The sequence below is a fragment of the Heptranchias perlo genome, chromosome 14, assembly GCF_035084215.1.
Source record: "Heptranchias perlo isolate sHepPer1 chromosome 14, sHepPer1.hap1, whole genome shotgun sequence".
Classification (NCBI taxonomy): Eukaryota; Metazoa; Chordata; class Chondrichthyes; order Hexanchiformes; family Hexanchidae; genus Heptranchias; species Heptranchias perlo.
In genome coordinates, this window is record NC_090338.1 from 29,666,859 (window position 1) to 29,687,277 (window position 20,419).

Here is a 20,419-nt window from a genome sequence, read left to right on the forward strand (position 1 = left end):
GTTGTTTGTATTGATTGCTTTAAATGGTTGTTTTAACATCAACTGATACTAAAACTGGAATTAATTTAGAACTTAAATATTAAAATTAAAATTCTTAGTTTGTTATTTTTTGTTCTGAAATTCAATTTTAAATAACATTCTTGAGCCATCTGTGGTTCAGTTTTAATCCCTGCACATTTAAGATTTGAAATATATACATTTGCGACCAACGGAAACAACCAGACATGCAAAAAAAGTAGAAACCTGCTCTGCGGGTTCCTATTTCATGGGTCCCAGCAGCCCTCCAAATGCCATTATACAAGTAACCATTACCCTTATGTATACCCGGATAGTGAATATCAGCTTGTAATTCAATTATGGAATAGATCACAGTTGAGCCTGATCCCAACCTAACCAGATGTCCACACATGTGACCTATCCAGCACGGGTCACTGAATTTTAATTTTTTTCCTCTATGGCCAAGGGACCCAAAGGCCAACTGTCGTGCTTCGTGACTGGTCCAGCTGAGATTCAGTTGTCAGCACTGACCGGTTATAGTATTGCTCAGTACCACACCCAGTAGTGCATCTAACCATGTGCATCACTAATTCTGTGAAGAAAATTTCAATAACAAGCCATTTCTCTGGTCAAGCATAAATTATTGCTTCCGTATCCTTACTTCACACCCTCTCTAAAACAGGATTGAATGCACTGGACCGTTACTGAGCAAGGGTTTTTGGTGAAAAAGTCCACTAGGTATCACTGGGACCAATGCAGTTTATAATTTATTCATAGATAACTGGCCTGGTGAATCAGAACCATATGTCATTTTTGTCATGGTGATGTTATTTCCAACTGATGTGACAGTGTGATTTGATGTAATGTATATCATCATGTAGCATCTTGCAAACCAGAAAAAGGTTAATCAAACACTTCTATCATGAGATTGGGTCCCCTTTAATATTTAACTAATACATTATTAATTAACCACACAAATTTATTTCTCTAAATTTCATTTTACCTTTTGGAAATCCCAGCCTTAATGGATGGACAAAACCATGAAACAAAGAGCACATTTGAGCAGAAAAGAGTTTGGATAACTTCAGACATCAAACACAGGAAGCATAAAAGGAGCTGTATTTGATACCTAATTTTAACATATAATCTTTTTCAATAAGTATATGTCTTCCACTTGACTCTTCAAAGAAAAAATATAACCATTTAAATTAGTTGTGTGGTAATTATAACCCATATTTCGTGTTTATATATGCTTTGTAGGTTAAAACATCTTTTATGTGCAAAACACTATGATCAGTCTGGAGCAGCAAATAGATACTAGGGATGAAAGTTGGTTCATTTCATTTAATTACTTAATGAAGCACAATTTCTTGAGTTCTAAAACTTTCATTCCCCCTCAGGAGACAGACTGAAACTGTCAACAACTTTTTGATAATGATATTCAATAAAGTATAGCACTCGAGTAAGTCCCATCAGAGTTTGCATACAACTTTAGGGATGTGGTAAAGTGTCAGCTGAAATATTGCCAAAATTATCTGACTTCCTTTCATGTGCACTTAGAAAATATGCAATAAACAAACAAGACTTGAGGGCGCCATAATGGCTCAGTGATTTTTGTGGCTCATGTTAATATAGCCTTTTGCCAGGAGGGGGTGCTGTTTGCAGCTCTCTTGGATGCTCAGCGTTCCTCTGGTCTAGTTTGAGAGAATATAGAGTGTTCTGTGTTTACACTTCCTTCTCCGAAGGAAAAAAATACTTGCAGCCAGTTTTTCTCTTGTTTCAGCCTTGCCACTCACTATGATTGTACTGTACATGTCTCCAGTCCCTCTTTATCACTGTCTGAACCAATGAACTACCTGATGGGCAAGTAGGCCAGAAAGATGAGAAAATAGTGGTGTAAAATTCTGTTTCACAACAGCACTTTGCTATGCTACATTGTGTATCCTTATTTCACACCCTCCCTGGAACAGGATTGAATGCACTGGACCATTACTGAGCAAGGGTTTTTGGTGAAAAAGTCCACTAGGTATCACTGGGACCAATGCAGTTTATAATTTATTCATAGATATCTGGCCTGGTGAATCAGTAATTAAAACAATTGAAAAAGTAAAACTGAAGACAAGGTGAATCAAGAGATAATGATGAGGCGAGGCCAAGCTTGGGCTATAAAAGCCTGTAGGAGGAAGTGACAACTGAAGGAGATATGGGGGCAAGTTTCAACTTCACTGCCTGGGTGGTAATGTGGTGGAGCAGACCACCTGCCCGTTACAGAACTCATCCAATTGTCATCACATATCAATGAGATGACAAATGGATGAATTTATAACAGGCAGACAGTCTGCTTCACCACCTTAATGCCCAGGCGGTGAGGTTGAAAATGATGCCCAGCGCTCTCCACTGACTTGAGTTCTTTATAAATTTATGATTTTACGAACAGAAGAACATAAGATAGAGGAGCAGGAGTAGGCCATACGGGCCCTCGAGCCTGCTCCGCCGTTCAATTAGATCATGGCTGATCTTCTAACTCAACTCCACTCTTCTGCCCAATCCCCATATCCCTGATTCCCCTAGAGTCCAAAAATCTATCTATCTCAGCCTTGAACATATTCAACGACTCAGCATCCACAGCCCTCTGGGGTAGAGAATTCCAAAGATTCACAACCCTCTGAGTGAAGAAATACCTTATCATCTCAATCTTAAATGGCTGACCCTTTATCCTGAGACTATGCCCCCTAGTTCTAGACTCTCCAGCCAGGGGAAACAACCTCTCAGCAGCTACCCTTTCAAGCCCCCTCAGAATCTTGTATGTTTCAATGAGATCACCTCTCATTCTTCTAAACTCCAGAGAGTATAGGCCCATTCTACTCAATCTCTCCTCATAGGACAATCCTCTCATCCCAGGAAGCAATCTAGTGAACCTTCGTTGTACTGCCTCTAAGGCAAGTATATCCTTCCTTAGATAAGAAGACCAAAACTGTACACAATACTCCAGGTGAGATCTCACCAAAGCCCTGTACAATTTTAATAAGTCTTCCTTACTCTTGTACACCTTGTATACCTTGCAATAAAGGCCAACATGCCATTTGCCTTCCTAATTGCTTGCTGTATCTGCATGCTACCTTTTTGTGTTTCTTGTACGAGGACACCCAGATCTCTCTGAACACCAACATTTAATAGTTTCTCACCATTTAAGAAATGTTCTATTTTTCTATTCTTCCTAACAAAGTGAATAACTTGATTTAGTTAACAGCTTAACTGTGCGTGAACATCTATCCAATAGCGATCATAACATGATTGAGTTCAATGTAGTGTTTGAAAGGGAAAAAAGTGAATCAGCTGCTAAGATTCTAGACTTGGGTAAGGCCGACGTCAATGGGATGAGACAGAGACTGTCCACAGTAAATTGGGTAAAACGACTGATGATCAGTGGGAAATGTTTAAAGAAACATTTAACGTGATACAGAATCGGTTTATACCCCTGAGGGACAAGAACTCTACTTGCCAAAAAAAACAGCCATGGACAATTAAAGAGGTAAGGGACGGTATAAGACATAAGGAAAGGGCATACAAAAAGGCAAAAAATGGCACAGATCCTGGCGAATGGGAAAGATACAAAGATCAACAAAGAGTCACAAAACAGATAGTAAGAGCTACAAAAAGAGAGTATGAAAAGAAACTTGCAAGGGATATCAAAACCAATACGAAGAACTTTTATAGTTACATTAGGAAAAAGAGGGTGGTCAGGAGCAGTGTTGGCCCCTTAAAAACTGAAAGTGGGGATATTGTCATTGACAATGGGGAAATGGCGAAAATGTTGAACGATTTCTTTGCGCCAGTATTTACAGTAGAAAAAGAGGCTAGCATGCCGGAAATCCCAAGAAAACTAATATTGAATCGGGGACAGGGACTCGATAAAATTAACATAAGTAAAGCAACAGTAATGAAGAAAATAATAGCACTAAAGAGTGACAAATCCCCAGGACCAGATGGTTTCCATCCCAGGGTTTTAAAGGAAGTAGGTGAGCAGATTGCAGATGCCCTAACTATAATCTTTCAAAGTTCTCCAGATTCAGGAACTGTCCCTCTAGATTGGAAAATTGCACGTCACTCGCTTTTTAAGAAAGGAGAGAGAGGGAAACCGGGGAATCATAGATCAGTTAGCCTAACATCTGTTGTGGGGAAAATGCTGGAGTCTATAATTAAGGATAGGGTGACTGAACACCTCGAGAATTTTCAGTTAATCAGAGAGAGCCAGCATGGATTTGTGAAAGGTAGGTCGTGCCTGACAAACCTGATTGAATTTTTTGAAAAGGTGACTAAAGTAGCAGACAGGGGAATGTCAATGGATGTTATTTATATGGACTTCCAGAAGGCATTTGATAAGGTCCTGCATAAGAGACTGTTAGCTAAGATAGAAGCCCATGGAATCGAGGGAAAAGTACGGACTTGGTTAGGAAGTTGGCTGAGCGAAAGGCGACGGAGAGTAGGGATAATGGGTAGGTACTCACATTGGCAGGATGTGACTAGCGGAATCCCGCAGGGATCTGTCTTGGAGCCTCAATTATTCACAATATTTATTAATGACTTAGATGAAGGCATAGAAAGTCTCATGTCTAAGTTTGCCGATGACACAAAGATTGGTGGCATTGTAAGCAGTGGAGATGAAAACATAAAATTACAAAGTGATATTGATAGATTAGGTGAATGGGCAAAACTGTGGCAAATGGAATTCAATGTAAACAAATGTGAGGTCATCCACTTTGGATCAAAAAAGGATAGAACAGGGTACTCTCTAAATGGTAAAAAGTTAAAAACAGTGCATGTCCAAAGGGACTTAGGGGTTCAGGTACGTAGATCATTGAAGTGTCATGAACAGGTGCAGAAAATAATCAATAAGGCTAATGGAATGCTGGCCTTTATATCTAGAGGACTGGAGTACAAGGGGGCAGAAGTTATGCTGCAGCTATACAAAACCCTGGTTGCTCCGCACCTGGAGTACTGTGAGCAGTTCTGGGCACTGCACCTTTGGAAGGACATATTGGCCTTGGAGGGAGTGCAGCGTAGGTTTACTAGAATGATACCCGGACTTCAAGGGTTAAGTTACGAGGAGAGATTACACAAATTGGGGTTGTATTCTCTGGAGTTTCGAAGGTTAAGGGGTGATCTGATCGAAGTTTATAAGATATTAAGGGGAACAGATAGGGTGGATAGAGAGAAACCATTTCCACTGGTTGGGGATTTTAGGAGTAGGGGGCACAGTCTAAAAATTAGAGCCAGACCTTTCAGGAGCGAGATTAGAAAACATTTCTGCACACAAAGGGTGGTAGAAGTTTGGAACTCTCTTCCGCAAACGGCAATTGATACTAGCTCAATTGCTAAATTTAAATCTGAGATAGATAGCTTTTTGGCAACCAAAGGTATTAAGGGATATGGGCCAAAGGCAGGTATATGGAGTTAGATCACAGATCAGCCATGATCTTATCAAATGGCGGAGCAGGCACAAGGGGCTGAATGGCCTACTCTTGTTTCTATTTTCCTATGTTCCTATAACCTCACAATTCCCCACATTATACTCCATCTGCCATCTTCTTGCTCACTCACCTAACCTGTCTATATCCCTTTGCAGACACTTTGGCCCTGATATTAGCAGGGTGGCAGCAGGGGGGTGATTGGGCATGTGGGTAACCAGCCCAATGAAATCTGTCCATTCCCCACGCGATCGTGGGTCAATTGGAGCCACTTAACGTGGCTTCTGGGTTTGCCGTCCGAAAGCTGCGCAGCAGGCGGACTGCGCACCCGCATTACAGGCTGTCCGCTAGAGGTGCTCTACTTAAATGGGCAGTCCGCCAATGGCTGCTCCTGGGGCAAACACACACAGCACAATGGAGCAGCTCAGGGGAAAGGCTGCTCCTAGATTTAGTGATGCCTCACTCCAGGTGCTACTGGATGGAGTGAGGAGGAAGAGGGATGTCTTCTACCCGGCAGACAAGAGGAAGTGGCCTGCCTCTGCCACCAAGAAGGCCTGGCTCGAGGTGGCAGAGGAGGTCATCAGCAGCAGCACCATCTCCTGCACCTGGATCCAGTGCAGGAAGCGCTTCAATGACCTAACTAGATCAGCTAAAGCAAGTACACTTACTGATTCTCCTACATACCGTCGTCCACATCACCACCCCCACCCCCCAACTTATTCTTCACTGCCAACTCTACTCTATCACCTCACACCCACCGAAAGCTCATCCTCAACTTATCTGCACTTCCTCACCTCCCCATTACTCACTCCATCACTACCACTCAACCCAATCCTCATACAATGTCATGGCTCTGTCTTATACTCACCCTCTGATGCATCTCTTTCACGGTCAGCCGCAACCAAACCAATGCATTCATCAGTTGCCACATCACCATCACTCACTCATACATCTGTACTTTCTCTCCTTATAGGAGAAGAGAGCCCAGAATGCATGGGAGAGGGCGAGGACCGGAGGGAAGCCGCAACAGATAGTTGTCCTCATAGACACGGAGCAGGAGGCGCTGGAGCTGAGCCGGACCCTCAAGCGCCTGTCCGTCAGGGACGCCGAGACTGGCACCCAACAAACGTCTGGTGACAGAACTTTAACATTCAGCACACACAATATGAATTGATGTTAACATGCCTCGCCACCTTCAGCACCTCAGTATGCTCATCGCAACATGACACATCTGTGATGACACATCTGTGATCATGCTTAATATTGCCTTCTGTCCTCTTACAGGGCCTTCAGTGACCGCTGTGACGGCAGAGGGCAACTCCTAGAGGACCTGCCAGCCTCTGAGGGTGCACCGTCATGTCTCAGCAAGCCATCCACCAGCGCAGATACACACACCTCGGTGGGTCCCAGTCCGCAGTTAGTTGGGGTCGCACATGGTGAGTTACCACACACGTGAGCACGAGCAGACACTGGTGGCAGAGACAACTGTGGAGAGTCTGCGTCAGTGCGAGCACTCTTCTCCAGGCTTTGCTCAGCTGGACGCAGCACATTTGCAAGGTGCTGGAACAGGTGCCACTCTCCACAATCACGCAGAGGATGGAGGAGTCCAACTCCTGCATGATTGGAATGGTGGCACAAATACGGGAGGGAATCTCTGAGATAGTGTCGCAGGTAAGTGCGGGAATGTCTGCGATGGAGGGAAGGCTAGCCTCCATGGAGCTTCAAGCACAGTTCACAAATGAGTCCATTCAGGCCCTGACAACGGCCATTCGGACTCAGGGTGAGCAACATTCTGCCACCTTAAACAGGCGGGCAGATACACAAGCACTGGCCTTACAAGGCATCACACATGTCCTCCAAACTTGTCCAGCAGAGCGGTAGGACTGGTGTGGGCCTGGCCCAGGGGACATGGAAGTGGGGACACCACTCAAAGCGCCCCCACGTCTCACCCGTTGCCCCCTTCTCAACCAGTACCCGCAATGCTGCCTCCTCTCCAGGTTGCTGAGTCTTCCCCTGCACAGGTGCAGGTGGAGCAGTCTTTGGAGGGGCCCTCACGGGCACCAAAACCCAGAAGGCATAGGCCCAAAGCACCTAATCGGTCAGGGTATGAACAAGAGCAACCTGCCACTACCTTTGCTGCAGCCACAGGGGATGCACCTTGTAGAAGTAGCCGGAAGCGAAAGGCGAAAGTTTTGTAAGTACGAAGGGGGTGCACAAGGGTGTTTGACAGTTCGTCATGTTTTTTATTTATGTTTGCTTTTTGTTAAACTCACATTAAATATTATTATTGCCATCACTACTGCCAAGTCTTGGCCATGCTTGACTGGCTTCTGTAATAAGGCCCTTTCATGAGGTTCACCATGAACGCCGACACTTGATGCCACCCATTGGGTCACTCTACAGTGGCTGTATGTGTAGTTGCAGGACTGTTTTGTGCGGGGTTGGGGGGGGGCTGGTGTGGCCGCTGCTCTGTCCAGGTGGTGAGAACTGGACTCTTCACACTGTCTGAAGTTCGGAGAACCATTCACATATCAGTAACTCCCTGTCTCACGAGCAGCCAGGTGAGCCGCTGTTCTGCCCATGGGTTGCTCCTGCTCCTCCTCCACCCCCTCCTCCTCTTCCTCCGCCTCTTCCTCCTCAATGTGGGTGGCAGATGTGGATGGGGTCTCCTCAAGCGGCACCCCTCTCTGTTGTGCAGGGCAACACACTATAATGTGTCCCACTCTGTCTGGTGCGTATTGAAGCGCTCCCCCAGAACGATCAAGGTACCTGAAGTGCATCATGAGCAGCCCTATAGCATACTTAATTGTAGATCTGGTAGTGATGTGGCTGTCGTTGTATTGAGGCTGTTGGTCGGTGATGGGGTTCCTCAGAGGTGTCATGAGCCACGTGTGCAGCGGGTATCCCTTGTCCCCGAGGAGCCAGCCCTTACGGGTGTTCGGTGCGTGGAAGAGGGGCAGGATGTTGGATTCCCGGATGATGAAGGAATCCTGGCAGCTGCCAGGGTATCTGGCGCACACGTGAAGGAATCTCTTGCGGTGGTTACAAACGAGCTGAGTGTTGATGGAGTGATAGCCCTTCCTGTTGATGAACAGTCCTGGCTCTGTGGAGGTGCTCGTATTGCTATATGGGTGCAATCGATTACACCCTGCACACGTGGGAAGCCAGCCACAGCATGGAATCCCACTGCCCTCTCCATCTGGCTGAGATCGTCCATGGGGAAGTTGACGTAGTGCAAGGCCCTGCGAAACAAGCCATCGGTGACCTACCTTATGCACTTGTGTGCAGACGACTGAGAGACCCCGGCGATGTCCCCAGTGGCACCCTGGAATGATCTGGAGGCGAAGAAGTTGAGGGCAGTGGTGACTTTGACAGTGACAGGTAAGGAGATGCTGCTCGGCCCAGCCGGGAGCAGCTCGGTATGAAGGAGGCTGCAGATGTCTGTGACTACCTGGCGACTGAATCTGAGGCTCCGTATGCACTGTTCCTCAGAGAGGTCCAGGTAGCTGAGCCCCAGTCTGTAGACCCTGTTGCAAGGGTAGTGCCTCTTGCGACATCGCTCTCTCTGTTGTTGCCCTCTGCTCTTGTGCAGGTGCCTGTGGCGCAGCACTGTGTTGTGGAGCTCCATGTGGCGGAGATGGATGCATGCCTGGCAAGGCGGATGAAGTGATGAATGCAGCCATGGCGCCCCCCCCCCCCCCCCCATCCAGACCGTGTGAGTTTGAGGGATCCGCAAAGTAGTTAAATACGTTTACACAGCAGAGTTTTGGGTGGAAAGTAAGAATTTTGAGTGAAAACACAAAGGTTTGCAGCCAAAACTTTGTCTGAAGTGACAGAGTGTCCTGCTACAATAAATGACGTTTTCTCTCCACCTGTCAAATAAGCATTTGCATTTCCCACTGGCTGCTGGCTGAAACACGTCTGTTGCGATAGGGAGTGTTTCCTACAGCACGAGAAACACACTGAGGATGCTTTAAATTCTCACCCCTGTCAAAATGTTACTCAATCAAGTAGTTCAAGTATGTAAATTATCACCCCGCCAGCTTTACTTGCCGGTGGGATTCCCGCATTCAGGAGGCGCATGCAGGTCTGGACGCGTCACTGGGGAACCCAGAAGTCAGCGGGTTGGAGCCGGGCTCAGAACCCGCTCGGCATTTTAGCGATTTTCGGAGCCCCCAATGCACCTGCTCCATCACCCAAAAATCAGCCCCTTTATGTCCTCCTCATAGCTTACTTTCCAACCTAGCTTTGTATCATCAGCAAACTTGGATACGTTACACTTGGTCCCTTCATCTAAGTCATTAATATAGATTATAAATAGCTGAGGCCCAAGCACTGATCCTTGCGGCACTCCGCTAGTTACAGCCTGCCAACCTGAGAATGACCCGTTTATCCCTACTCTCTGTTTTCTGTCCGTTAACCAATCCTCTATCCATGTTAATATATTACCCCCAACCCCATGAGCCTTTATCTTGCGTAACAACCTTCTATGTGGCACCTTATCAAATTTAACAGGCATACACAGAACATCAAATTATCAATACTCAGAATAGATGATAGCCCCTACCATACGTGAACACACATACTAAGAGCATTGCTGCACTGCACTGTTAAAATATTCATGATGTGAAATGCATTAGATGCAGAGAAATCTGCAAGAATTTCTTTTTAGAACCAGCTCCGATTGTAATAGTAAATATGAAGGCATGCTTTTTATTATGGCAGTGATTGGTTTAGTGCTTGGCTTTGTCTTGTACTAAAACTATAGCTGGCATGGTACGCCCCTTGATATCAACGACTCATTTTACTTGTTATTGTTTAATCAGCATGTGTTTGAGTAAAACCTAAGGATATGATTTTTCTCACCAGCCATTGCTAATTCCTGATGTTACCCCAAAGAGCAGAACTAAGAAGTAACATTGCATTTATAAATTTATATTTTTGGTGCTCATCAACAACAACTTGTATTTATATAGCATTTTGAAAAAAATCCCAGAGCACTTTACAGTCAGAGAATGAAGTGGACACAGTACGAGGGAAAGGAATAGGTAGAATGTTAAGGGGCAGGGCTGAAAGAGCGGTTCAACAGAAAAGTATTTAATAGGCTTTTGTTAAGAGGGAGGAATGGCATAAACTGAAAGAATGTTGGGAGGTAGTTCCAGAGGGCAGGGGCATGGAGGCTGAAGGAACAGCCACAAATGTTGGAGTGAAGACGATGGAGAAAGTGGAACAGACCAGTATCAGGAGTGAAAAGTGTGAGCGGGGATATGGGTTTGAAGGAAGTCGTTGAAGTAGGGTGGGGAAATGCCATGGAGGCATTTGCAGGTGAGAATAATGGACCTTAAATTGATTCATAGGGTACAAGCAATCAATGATGCCTAGTAAAGATTGACGGAATGGAAGTGTGGGGCTTTGAGTAGGTAAGAATAGAGGCAGCAGCATTCTGCATATGTTGCAGTTTGCAGAAGTGGAGGACAGTTGGCTGGTAGAGCATTAGAGAAGTCAAGTCTGAGGATAGTAAAGGTGCAGATTAGCGTATCTGTGGCAGTGGCGACGGAGGGGTAGAGGCAGACAAGTTTGCAAAGGTGGAAGAAGGCAGTCTTGGTGATGGAGCAGCATGCCCAGGTTTGCACTGAGCCTGCGATGGCATTTAGGGAGGTGGATGGAATTAAAATCAAGAGGCACATAGGTGCTAATAGAAGCCAAAAAAGAATAACTTTGCTTGGAGAAATTTTGACACATCCAAGACTTAATATTAGACAGACAGTTTGAAAGTTGAGCAATGAAAGTTGAGTCCTGGTGAATGGAACATGTTTTCACATTTTGTCCCCATTTTCACAACAAAGTGCTTCCAGGTAAAGTAAAGCGTGTATTAGGTGCTGAATTCTCGCTCTGCTTCAACAACATACCTTATCTCCAACCTCAAGAGTGTTCCCTGTTGCACCATTCTAATATTTCCATCTCTCACACCAACCATGGTTTTATTACTTGTCTGAGTGAGATGGTCAGTTTGTGCTGAATTATGATGAATTTGTTTTGCTGTGTTCAAGCACATTCCACAGTGGACAGAAATCCGTCCCATCTGTATGGGCTGGATTCTGCCGAGGTCATAGAGGTGAAAGGATTGTGTGCTAACCTACTGTTCATCTATTCTGAAGGTGGTATTTTAGGATTCATGATGTTACAGCTCGCAGAAGCGGCCCAGGGTCTTCACTACGCCTATTTCCTGTTCAATTTTTAAGATTTTTATTTATATGTAAGTATTGGGGGAGGGGCAAAAGTACAGAGTGTGAATGCAATAGACTTTTCAAACTTAAATATTGTATGTAAATAACTGTTTTATATTTTATTCTGCCAAATTAATCAATCCATAATAAAACCATTATTTCTTTGGAAAATATGCTTTCCTTAATGTTCTATGAGTGAAATTTAAAATTATGTTTTAATATACTGTTAGAATAATAGAATCATAGAATGGTTACAGCACAGAAGGAGGCCATTCAGCCCATCTTTGTGAGAGCATTCCAGGTAGTCCCACTGCCCCGGTCTTTCCCCGTAGCCCTGCAAATTTTTTCCCTTCAAGTATTTATCCAGTTCCTTTTTGAAAGCCACGATTGAATCTGCTTCCACCTCCTTTCAGGCAGCGCATTCCAGATCCTGTCGCCTTTGGTTCTTTTGCCTATCTCCTTAAATCTGTGTCCTCTGGTTCTCGACCCTTCCACTAATGGGAACAGTTTCTCTTTATTTACTTTATCCAAACCCTTCTTGATTTTGAACACTTCGATCAAATCTCCTGTCAAGCTTCTCTGCTCTAAGGAGAACAACCATAGCTTCTCCAGTCTTTCCACGTAACTGAAGTCCTCCATCCCTGGAACGATTCTAATAAATCTTTTCTGCACCCTCTTGAAGGCCTTCACACCCTTCCTAAAGTGCAATGCCCAGAATTGGACACAATACTCCAGTTGTGGCCGAACCAGTTTTATAAAGGTTCAACATAACTTCCTTGCTATTGTACTCTATGCCTCTATTTATAAATGATGCAGAGATGCCGGTGATGGACTGGGGTGGACAAATGTACGGAGTCGTACAACACCAGGTTATAGTCCGACAGCTTTATTTGAAATCACAAGCTTTCGGAGCTTTGCTCCTTCGTCACCTGACGAAGGAGCAAAGCTCCGAAAGCTTGTGATTTCAAATAAAGCTGTCGGACTATAACCTGGTGTTGTACGACTCCGTCTATTTATAAAGCCCAGGATCCCATATGCTTTTTTAACCACTTTCTCAACCTGTCCTGCCACCTTCAAAGATTTGTGCACATATACCTGTTCCTGCACCCCCTTTAGAATTGTACCATTTAGTTTATATTGCCTCTCCTCATTTTTCCTGCCAAAATGTATCACTTCGCACTTGTCTGCGTTAAATTTCATCTGCCACGTGTCCGCCCATTCCACCAGCCTGACTATATCCTCTTGAAGTCTATTACTATCCTCCTCACTGTTTACTACACTCCCAAGTTTTGTGTCATCTGCAAATTTTAAAATTGTGCCCTAAACACCCAAGTCCAAGTCGTTAATATATATCCAAAATATATGTATATCAAAAAAAGCAGTGGTCCTGGTACCGACATCTGGGGAGCAAGTGATCAGCTATATGATGCCATATTAATATTCACACAATGAATTAACAACAATTACAATAAATATGAACTTTCAATCTTACTAAACACCATAATAGTCCAGTTAAAACATTCTTTTACTATTTTGTTACTTGATCATTTTATTAATTTATTTTATTAGCCATTATAAATCCATTCTGGTACAATCTGTATCCATTGTGATACAACTGTGCATCACTTTCTTTATCTTCCACTTTTCTCCCCATTTCCCTTGAAGCTACAGTACGGGTACGGTAGCATAGTGGTTATGTTACTCGACTAGTAATCCAGAGGCCTGGACTAAAAATCCAGAGTCATGAGTTCAAATCCCGCCATGGCATCTGGCAAATTTAAATTCAATTAATTAAATAAAAATCTGGAATTAAAATACCAGTATCGGTAATGGTAGCCATGAAACTACCGGATTGTTGTAAAAACCTATCTGGTTCACTAATGTCCTTACCCGGTCTGGCCTAAATGTGACTCCAGACCCACAGCAATGTGGTTGATTCTTAATTGCCCTCTGAAATGGCCTAGCAAGCCACTCAGTTGTAAAATCTCACTACGAAAAGTCATAACAAGAATAAAACCGGACAGACCACTAGGCACGGGACACAACAAGGGCAAACCAAGCCCAGTCGACCCTGCAAAGTCCTCCTCACTAACATCTGGGGACTTGTGCCAAAATTGGGAGAGCTGTCCCACAGACTAGTCAAGCAACAGCCTGACATAGCCATACTCACAGAATCATACCTTTCAGCCAATGTCCCAGACTCTTCCATCACCATCCCTGGGTATGTCCTGTCCCACCAGCAGGACAGACCCACCAGAGGTGGCGGTATAATGATATACAGTCAGGAGGGAGAGGCCCTGGGAGTCCTCAACATTGACTCTGGACCCCATGAAATCTCATGGCATCAGGTCAAACATGGGCAAGGAAACCTCCTGCTGATTACCACCTACCATCCTCCCTCAGCTGATGAATCAGTCCTCCTCCATGTTGAGCACCACTTGGAGGAAGCACTGAGGGTAGCAAGGGCACAAAATGTACTCTGGTGGGGGACTTCAATGTCCATCACCAAGAGTGGCTCGGTAGCACCATTGCTGGCCGAGTCCTGAAGGACATAGCTGCCAGACTGGGCCTGCGACAGGTGGTGAGTGAACCAACACGAGGGAAAAACTTACTTGACCTCACGACAGTATTGGTAGGAGTGACCACCGCACAGTCCTCGTGGAGACGAAGTCCCGTCTTCGCACCGAGGACACCATCCAATGTGTTGTGTGGCACTACCACCGTGCTAAATGGGATAGATTCAGATCGAGCAGCTCAAAACTGGGCATCCATGAGGCGCTGTGGGCCATCAGCAGCAGAATTGTATTCCAGCACAATCTGTAACCTCATGACCCGGCATATTCTCACTCTACCATTATCAACAAGCCAGGGGATCAACCCTGGTTCAACGAGGAGTGTAGAAGGGCATGCCAGGAGCAGCACCAGGCGTACGTAAAAATGAGGTGCCAACCTGGTGAAGCGACAACTCAGGACTACATGCATGCTAAACAGCGGAAGCAACATGCCACAGACAGAGCTAAGCGATTCCACAACCAACGGATCAGATCAAAGCTCTGCAGTCGTGAATGGTGGTAGATAATTAAACAACTAATGGGAGGAGGAGGCTCTGCAAACATCCCCATCCTCAATGATGGCGGAGTCCAGCACGTGAGTGCAAAAGACAAGGCTGAAGCATTTGCAACCATCTTCAGCCAGAAGTGCCGAGTGGATGATACATCTCGGCCTCCTGCCAAAATCCCCACCATCACAGAAGCCAGTCTTCAGCCAATTCGATTCACTCCACGTGATATCAAGAAACAGCTGAGTGCACTGGATACAGCAAAGGCTATGGGCCCGAAAACATCCCAGCTGTAGTGCTGAAGACTTGTGCTGCAGAACTAGCTGCCCCTCTAGCCAAGCTGTTCCAGTACAGCTACAACACTGGCATCTACCCGACAATGTGGAAAATTGCCCAGGTATGTCCTGTCCACAAACAGCACGACAAATCCAATCCGGCCAATTACCGCCCTATCAGTCTACTCTCAATCATCAGCAAAGTGATGGAAGGTGTCGTCGACAGTGCTATCAAGCGGCACTTACTCACCAATAACCTGCTCACCGATGCTCAGTTTGGGTTCCACCAGGACCACTCAGCTCCAGACCTCATTACAGCCTTGGTCCAAACATGACAAAAGAGCTGAATTCCAGAGGTGAGGTGAGAGTGACTGCCCTTGACATCAAGGCAGCATTTGACCGAGTGTGGCACCAAGGAGCCCTAGTAAAATTGAAGTCAATGGGAATCGGGGAAAGCTCTCCAGTGGCTGGAGTCATACCTAGCACAAAGGAAGATGGTAGTGGTTGTTGGAGGCCAATCATCTCAGCCCCTGGGCATTGCTGCAGGAGTTCCTCAGGGCAGTGTCCTAGGCCCAACCATCTTCAGCTGCTTCATCAATGACCTTCCCTCCATCATAAGGTCAGAAATGGGGATGTTCGCTGATGATTGCACAGTGTTCAGTTCCATTCGCAACCCCTCAAATAATGAAGCAGTCCGAGCCTGCATGCAGCAAGACCTGGACAACATCCAGGCTTGGGCTGATAAGTGGCAAGTAACATTCGCGCCAGATAAGTGCCAGGCAATGACCATCTCCAACAGGAGAGAGTCTAACCACCTCCCCTGGACATTCAACGGCATTACCATCGTCGAATCCCCCACCATCAACATCCTGGGGGTCACCATTGACCAGAAACTTAACTGGACCAGCCATATAAATACTGTGGCTACGAGAGCAGGTCAGAGGCCGGGTATTCTGTGGCGAGTGACTCACCTCCTGACTCCCCAAAGCCTTTCCGCCATCTACAAGGCACAAGTCAGGAGTGTGATGGAATACTGTCCACTTGCTTGGAAGAGTGCAGCTCCAACAACACTCAAGAAGCTCGACACCATCCAAGATAAAGCAGCCCGCTTGATTGGCACCCCATCCACCACACTAAACATTCACTCCTTTCACCACCGGCGCACTGTGGTTGCAGTGTGTACCATCCACAGGATGCACTGCAGCAACTCGCCAAGGCTTCTTTGACAGCACCTCCCAAACCCGACCTCTATCATCTAGAAGGACAAGGGCAGCAGGTGCATGGGAACAACACCACCTGCACGTTCCCCTCCAAGTCACACACCATCCCGACTTGGAAATATATCGCCATTCCTTCATTGTTGCTGGGTCAAAATCCTGGAACTCCCTTCCTAACAGCACTGTCGGAGAACCGTCACCACACGGACTGCAGCGGTTCAAGAAGGCGGCTCACCACCACCTTCTCAAGGGCAATTAGGGATGGGCAATAAATGCCAGCCTCGCCAGCGACGCCCACATCCCATGAACGAATTTTAAAAAAAGATACCGACCAGTAGTAGCTACAGTTTTACTGGCACCAGCTGCCTGGTTGTACCTCACCCAAATGCTAATAGAACTGTTAATAAGGAATCGGAGGTGTTACTGGTCATAATTACAATGGTTTGATCTTTCCAGTGCATGTAGCAAAATATATAGGAGAATCACCATGAAATGACAGAAAAATAACTGTGATCTAACCAGACTCATTTACTTTCCAATATTTGAGATGTTTATTCCTTATTTTTTTCTGTGCAATGCGCAAGTGCCAACATCGGAAAAATATGGAGAAATTGAACTGCCTCACTACCATTCTTTTATTTCCCTTTCCTTTTACTCTGCTCTTTCATTCTTGGTTTCTGTTTCATTCTTATTTCTTTTTTGTCTCATCTTTCTGCTATTTGTCTTTCCTTCTCCTGTCTCTCTCTTGCTGCTTGTTCTTTCCCCTTTTGACATGATCTCTGTAGTTGTCTCTATATCTATTTCAGTCTCACTCTTTCCTTATTTTCTCTCTGTCTAGCTGATCACTTGCTCTGTCCGTTTCATTCCCTTTCTCTTCAACTCCATCTGTGTCACTCATTCTCTTCCCCTCTCATGCATTTCTAGCTTCTTTCTTTCTCACTTCCTGTTCCCTTCTCTTGTTTTTTACTCCTCCCTCTTTCTGTCTCCACGTACCTAAATTTCAGACACACCTGGGATCTCAGTGCTCTCCACTGACTTGAGTTCTTTATAAATTTATGAATTTAAGAGCAGAAGAACATAAGATAGAGGAGCAGGAGTAGGCCATATGGCCCCTCGAGACTGCTCCGCCATTCAATCAGATCATCGCTGATCTTCGACCTCAACTCCATTTTCCTGTCCGATCCCCAAATCCCTTGATTCCTTTAGAGTCCAAAAATCTATCTATCTCAGGCTTAAATATACTCAACGACTCAGCATCCACTGCCCTGTGGGGTAGAGAATTCCAAAGATTCACAACCCTCTAAGTGAAGAAATTCCTCTTCATATAAGTCTTATAGGGCCGACCCCTTATCCTGTGACTATGCCCCCTAGTTCTAGACTCTCCAGCCAGGGGAAACAACCTCTCAGCATCTACCCTGTCAAGCCTCCTCAGAATCTTATATGTTTCAATGAGATCACCTCTCATTCTTCTAAACTCCAGAGAGTATAGGCCCATTCTACTCAACCTCTCCTCATAGGACAACCCTCTCATCCCAAGAATTAATCTAGTGAACCTTTGTTGCACCGCCTCTAAGGCAAGTATATCCTTCCTTAGATATTAGAATTTATATTTAGACCGCTTAAATACAATTGAGAACAAGTTGGATTGGAGCCAATGCACAGTAATTTGTCTCTGGGGGCCTATTTTCTATCTGACACACATTTTCTGTCAGCTTTTTCCTATTTTTGTCTTTATCTCTCACTCTGTATCTTTCCCTTTCTTTTTCTTCCTATTGCTTTAACACTCCCATGCTCACCAGAGATGACATCTGCCTATATTTAGAGTTGTTTTGCATCCATATTGAAAATCCCCTACGATTTTGGTCAAAGAATGTGGGCTGTTACAGCTCCAAATAGAAGGTTTTTTTTAAACTTGGTTACAGTATTCGTTAAAACATTTAACTGTATGACTCAGTAGTGATGTTAATGTTTAAAAAATAGTTTTAGAAAGATTTCTATATCTTACTTGTGAAAGACAGTCACTGTAAATGCTGGCGTCGATTTAAAAATAGTATTATGGTTATTCAGGGAGTGTTCTATTTACACCACTCTCTTAAAACTTGTTCTTTTTAAGAACACAGGTTCCTTCACTCTCAATAACCGTGTATGTCGGTACTCCCAGTTGTCACTGATGCTTCGATGACATATTGGAAATCCCTAGGGCAGGAGTTGCATGTGAAGGGACATAAACTGTTACAGCTCCAAATAGACAGTCATGGGGTTAGATAAAACTTTTCACTCAAGACTCAGTATGCCATTAATACTTTATTCAAATATTGCTTAAAAATACTAGCGATGCTCCCACGCACTGAATTTTTTACTTCTGCTGTGTCACCATGGGACAGTGTCGGGCGCCTCCCAATGAGGAGGACAATCAGAGGGAAAGTCACATCCTAGCTACTTAACTGAACGTGCTAGCAGTTGATTTAAGATCGGTACTTAGGAGAGGCCTGGGAATAGGTCACCCACCCAACCCTGTTGACCAAGGTGAAATGAAGCAGAGAGACCTAAGAAAGAGGAAGGAGTGGAAATACTTTAAAAAGAGGAAGTTTCACCCTGAATTAGAAAAAAATGTAACATGTGAGGGCAAAGTAATGAACTTTTAGGCTGTGTTTTTAAAATATTAGCTGGTACCACTTAATCCTGGAACCTAAAAGTTTTGCCTAAAAAAAATTGACATTTATCATGGTGACTTCTAATATGGCTTCCAAACCAGGCACTTTGGAGGGGTTGCTTGAGAAAAGCACAAGTAATGTATTTATTTTCACAGGTACCCATACTAAGTTAACATTTTTTTTAAAATCCAGAACTTTCAAAGCTATATGAGGGATATAGATTTAAACATTAAGGTTATGAGTGAGTTATAGTCAGATTCAGCTTGTGGAAACAAAAATTGTATTTCCATGAGGGAGGAAGGGGAGGAAGGCTTTGAGTGTTCTGTACTGTTTGTTCTTTTTAAATGCAAAAATAGATGTTACAACCATTGGGTGATGTCATTAAAAGCCACAATGACAATGTGCCGAGTAATTCCTCAGCTGCCAACCCACGTAGGTGCATCAAATCCAGACTGACTGTTTTTTGGGTTTGTCTGTAGTCTTCCTCAAAAGCTTTTTCACCTTGCTTTGTGAGAATTCAGAGAACATGTGTGCATGAGTTGTCTAAGCATGATACTGTAGGTAGTTTCTAAAGAGGTTTTGTAAAGGTCACAATGGGGCTGAAGTTCTTGTCTTTTCTAATTTTAGAAAATAAGTAGACTGCTGTTGTACTATTTTTTACTCATATATACCTTTTTGCTAAAATTAGCAACAACAGGAATTTCAGCCCACTGTTCCTTAAGAGACATAGTTCCAGTTGGTTCTGACTCATGTTTGTTTAAGAGGCAATTTTTGACAAATGCTATATTCTGGTAGAGAAAGGGACTTTTTATTTGCATTTGCACACCAACAATGAGTACATACCTATGTCACACCAGGGAAGTTTGGAATAAGTGCACTTCCAAAGCTTGAAGGCACCAACAGATATCTCCAGCCCCCTCTCGCCTTCTTCCCAGCTATATGATCGCACCGTTGGATTAAGAGTGACCCACATACCAGTCTCATAACTGGCGGTCCCTCAGAGTTTCTTAGTGTATTAAGATATTTCAACTTTACATGATCATTGAGATTTGTGTTATGAGACTGGTAAATAATGTTTTGTTTCTGTGCAAATCCTTATTGTGTTGTTATACCTATTTATTGTCAAGCCCTCCCCTTACACAAGAGAACCCATTTGTGCTTCCGTAGGTTAATCTTGTTGGTTTCAGCTGTAGCCAGTAAAACAGATCTTGCTTTCAATTAGAGTAAATTGGTAGTTGGCATAAATAGTAATTGGATTAATTGGACTAAATGATGGGTTATATACAGAATAACACATGTTCAGGGGAAGAAGTACAGTATGTATTTATGGTCCTGACCCGGTCTTTGAACCCCTCTGTCACCTGCAGGCCTCGAACCAAAATAGATTCCTTGCCCTTCCCCCAATACTTATCTGTAATTCAGCCCCTGATTGCTGGTTATTTTAGATAATATGTACCAATACTCCTCCCCCCTTCCTGCCTCCCTCATGCGAAATGGCTGACGAAGTGTCAGGCTGGCAGTAA

General features: G+C 44.5%; 1 long non-coding RNA gene across 2 annotated transcripts; it reads left to right on the top strand.

Moving 5' to 3' along the window:
• The first annotated feature begins 5,988 nt into the window (after window positions 1-5,988).
• On the top strand, window positions 5,989-11,863 carry LOC137332097 (uncharacterized). 2 transcript variants are annotated; one of them, XR_010965580.1, is made up of 3 exons: window positions 5,989-6,901; window positions 8,754-8,846; window positions 11,624-11,863. It is a non-coding gene; the product is annotated as an uncharacterized lncRNA (long non-coding RNA). The 2 variants fall into 2 exon arrangements; XR_010965579.1 differs by lacking the exon at window positions 5,989-6,901 and having other exon boundaries at window positions 7,757-8,846.
• Window positions 11,864-20,419: the final 8,556 nt, after the last annotated feature.